The sequence below is a fragment of the Arachis hypogaea genome, chromosome 16, assembly GCF_003086295.3.
Source record: "Arachis hypogaea cultivar Tifrunner chromosome 16, arahy.Tifrunner.gnm2.J5K5, whole genome shotgun sequence".
NCBI classification, from domain to species: Eukaryota; Viridiplantae; Streptophyta; class Magnoliopsida; order Fabales; family Fabaceae; genus Arachis; species Arachis hypogaea.
Window position 1 is genome coordinate 83,388,003 of NC_092051.1, and position 4,444 is coordinate 83,392,446.

At 43.0% G+C, this 4,444-nt stretch overlaps 1 non-coding gene across 1 annotated transcript; it reads left to right on the top strand.

Moving 5' to 3' along the window:
• The first annotated feature begins 3,884 nt into the window (after positions 1–3,884).
• Positions 3,885–3,992, top strand: LOC112759880 (small nucleolar RNA R71). The gene has a single exon (XR_003180345.1). It is a non-coding gene; the product is annotated as a small nucleolar RNA R71 (small nucleolar RNA).
• Positions 3,993–4,444: the final 452 nt, after the last annotated feature.

A 4,444-nucleotide genomic window follows, 5' to 3' on the forward strand; every position in this document is an offset into this window, starting at 1 on the left:
ATTAAAAACATTTTTCATTTAAGAAAGGTGATGGATTCATTTTCATAGCTTTAAGGCATAGACACTAAGACACTAATGATCATGTAATAAAGACACAAACATAAATAAACATAAAGCACAATTTTTGAAAAACAGAAAATAAAGAACAAGAAAATTAAAGAATGGGTCCACCTTAGTGATGGCGGCTTGTTCTTCCTCTTGAAGATCTTATGGAGTGCTTGAGCTCCTCAATGTCTCTTCCTTCCCTTTGTTGCTCCTCTCTCATGGTTCTTTGATCTTCTCTAATTTCATGGAGGAGGATGGAATGCTCTTGGTGCTCCACCCTTAGTTGTCCCATGTTGGAACTCAATTCTCCTAGGGAGGTGTTGATTTGCTCCCAATAGTTTTGTGGAGGAAAATGCATCCCTTGAGGCATTTCATGGATTTCATGATGAGGAGTTTCCTCATGCTCTTGGTGAGGTTCTCTCACTTGCTCCATCCTTTTCTTAGTGATGGGCTTGTCCTCATCAATGAGGATGTCCTCCTCTATGTCAATTCCAGCTGAATTGCAGAGGTGACAGATGAGATGAGGGAAGGCTAACCTTGCCATAGTAGAGGACTTGTCCACCACCTTGTAGAGTTCTTGGGATATAACTTTATGAACTTCTACTTCCTCTCTAATCATGATGCTATGAATCATGATAGCCCGGTCTATAGTAGCTTCGGACCGGTTGCTAGTGGGAATGATTGAGCGTTGAATGAACTCCAACCATCCCCTAGCCACGGGCTTAAGGTCATGCCTTCTTAGTTGAACCGGCTTCCCTCTTGAATCTCTCTTCCATTGAGCGCCCTCTTCACAGATGTCCATGAGGACTTGGTCCAACCTTTGATCAAAGTTGACCCTTCTAGTGTATGGGTGTGCATCTCCTTGCATCATGGGCAAGTTGAATGCCATCCTTACATTTTCCGGACTAAAGTCTAAGTATTTCCCTCGGACCATTGTAAGCCAATTCTTAGGATCCGGGTTCACACTTTGATCATAGTTCTTGGTGATCCATGCATTGGCATAGAACTCTTAAACCATTAAGATTCCGACTTGTTGAATGGGGTTGGTGAGAACTTCCCAACCTCTTCTTCGGATCTCATGTCGGATCTCCGGATACTCATTCTTTTTGAGTTTGAAAGGGACCCCGGGGATCACTTTCTTCTTGGCCACAACTTCATAGAAGTGGTCTTGATGCACCCTTGAGAGGAATCTCTCCATCTCCCATGACTCGGAGGTGGAAGCTTTTGCCTTCCCTTTTCTCTTTCTAGAGGTTTCTCCGGCCTTTGGTGCCATAAATGGTTATGGAAAAACAAAGAAGCTTTAGCTTTTACCACACCAAACTTAGAAGGTTGCTCGTCCTCGAGCAAAAGAAGAAAAAAAAGAGTAGAAGAAGAAGAAATAGAGGAGATGAAGTGGGCTTTGTATTTCGGCCAAGGGGGAGAAATGGTGTTTAGGTTGTGTGAAAATGAAGGAGTGAAGATGGGTTTATATAGGAGTGAGAGGGGTGTGTATGATTCGGCCATTATGGGTGGGTTTGGGAGGGAAAGTGGTTTGAATTTGGATGGTGAGGTAGGTGGGGTTTTATGAAGGATGGATGTGAGTAGTGAAGAGAATGGTGGGATTTGATAGGTGAGGGGTTTTTGGAGAAGAGGTATTGAGGTGATTGGTGAATGGGTCAAGAAGAGAGAGAGTGGTGGGGTAGGTGGGGATCCTGTGGGGTCTACAGATCCTGAGGTGTCAAGGATTTCTCATCCCTGCACTATGTGGCATGCAAAAATGCCCCTTGCTGCCAATCCTGGCGTTAAACGCCAGGCTGCTGCCCATTTCTGGCGTTTAATGCCAGCTTCTTGCCCATTCCTGGCGTTAAACGCCAGTCTGGTGCCCTTTTCTGGTGTTAAACGCCCAGAATGGTGCCAGACTGGGCGTTTAACGCCCATTCTGCTACCTTTACTAGCGTTTAAACGCCAGTAACTATCTCCTCCAGGGTGTTCTATTTTTCATTCTATTTTTGGTTTTGCTTTTTTAATTGTTTTTGTGACTTCACATGATCATCAACCTACAGAAAACATAAAATAGAAAAAGAAAATAGAAATTTAATATAGATAAGTTAAAGATTGGGTTGCCTCCCAACAAGCGCTTCTTTAATGTCAATAGCTTGACAGTGGCTCTCATGGAGCCTCACAGATGTTCAGAGCAATGTTGGAACCTCCCAACACCAAACATAGAGTTTGAATGTGGGGGTTCAACACCAAACTTAGAGTTTGGTTGTGGCCTCCCATCATCAAACTTAGAGTTTGACTGTGGGGGCTCTGTTTGACTCTTCATGCTTCCTCTCCATGGTTACAGAGGGATATCCTTGAGCTTTAAACACAAGGGAGTCTCCATTCACTTGAATGATCAATTCTCCTCTGTCAACATCAATCACAGCTTTTGCTGTGGCTAGGAAGGGTCTGCCAAGGATGATGGATTCATCCATACACTTCCCAGTCTCTAGGACTATGAAATCAGCAGGGATGTAATGGTCTTCAACCTTTACCAAGACATCCTCTACAAGTCTATAAGCCTGTTTCTTTGAATTGTCTGCCATCTCTAATGAGATTCTTGCAGCTTGTACCTCAATGATCCCTAGCTTCTCCATTACAGAGAGAGGCATAAGGTTTATGCTTGACCCTAGGTCACACAGAGCCTTCTCAAAGGTCATGGTGCCTATGGTACAAGGGATTGAGAACTTCCCAGGGTCCTGTCTCTTTTGAGGTAATCTCTGCCTAGTCAAGTCATCCAGTTCTTTGATGAGCAATAGAGGTTCATTCTCCCAAGTCTCATTACCAAATAACTTGGCATTTAGCTTCATGATTGCTCCAAGGTACTTAGCAACTTGCTCTTCAGTGACATCTTCATCCTCTTCAGAGGAAGAATACTCATCAGAGCTTATTAAAGGCAGAAGTAAATTCAATGGAATCTCCATGGTCTCAGAATGAGCCTCAGATTCCCATTGTTCCTCATTAGGAAATTCCATGGAGGTCAGTGGGCGTCCATTGAGGTCTTCCTCAGTGGGAATCACTGCCTCTTCCCCCTCTCCATGTTCGGCCATGTGAGATGTGGTTATGGCCTTGCACTCTCTTTTTGGATTCTCTTCTGTATTGCTTGGGAGAGTGTTAGGAGGGAGTTCAGTAATTTTCTTACTCAACTGACCCAATTGTGCCTCCAAATTTCTAATGGAGGACCTTGTTTCAGTCATGAAACTTTGAGTGGTTTTGATTAGATCAGAGACAATGGTTGTTAAGTCAGAGGGGTTTTGCTTAGAATTCTCTGTCTGTTGCTGAGAAGATGATGGAAAAGGCTTGCTATTGCTAAACCTGTTTCTTCCACCATTGTTGTTGTTGAAACCTTGTTGAGGTCTCTGTTGATCCTTCCATGAGAGATTTGGATGATTTCTCCATGAAAGATTATAGGTGTTTCCATAGGATTCTCCCATGTAATTCACCTCTTCCATTGCTGGGTTCTCAGGATCATAAGCTTTTTCTTCAGAGGAAGCTTCCTTAGTACTGCCTGTTGCTGCTTGCATTTCAGACAGACTCTGAGAAATCATATTGACTTGTTGGGTCAATATTTTATTCTGAGCCAATATGGCATTCAGAGTATCAATCTCAAGAACTCCTTTCTTCTGAGCTATCCCATTATTCACAGTATTCCTTTCAGAAGTGTACATGAATTGGTTATTTGCAACCATTTCAATGAGTTCTTGAGCTTCTGCAGGCATCTTCTTCAGATGAAGAGATCCTCCAGTAGAGCTATCCAATGACATCTTGGATAGTTCAGACAGACCATCATAGAAAACTCCTATGATGCTCCATTCTGAAAGCATGTCAGAAGGACATCTTCTGATTAATTGCTTGAATCTTTCCCAAGCTTCATAGAGGGATTCACCTTCCTTCTGTCTGAAGGTTTAGACTTCCACTCTAAGCTTACTCAATTTTTGAGGTGGAAAGAACTTTGCCAAGAATGCATTGACTAGCTTTTCCCAAGACTTCAGGCTTTCTTTAGGTTGTGAATCCAACCATGTTCTAGCTCTGTCTCTTACAGCAAAAGGAAAGAGCATAAGTCTGTAGACTTCAGGGTCAACCCCATTGGTCTTGATAGTGTCACAGATTTGCAAGAACTCAGCAAAGAACTGATGATGATCTTCCAATGGAAGTCCATGAAACATGCAATTCTGTTGCATTAGAGAAACTAATTGAGGCTTAAGCTCAAAGTTGTTTGCTCCAATGGCAGGGATTGAGATGCTTCTCCCATAGAAGTCGGGAGTAGGTGCAGTAAAGTCACCAAGCACCTTCCTTGCATTGTTGGCATTGTTATTTTCGGCTGCCATTGTTTCTTCTTCTTTGAAGAGCTCTGTTAGGCCCTCTAGAGAGAGTTGTG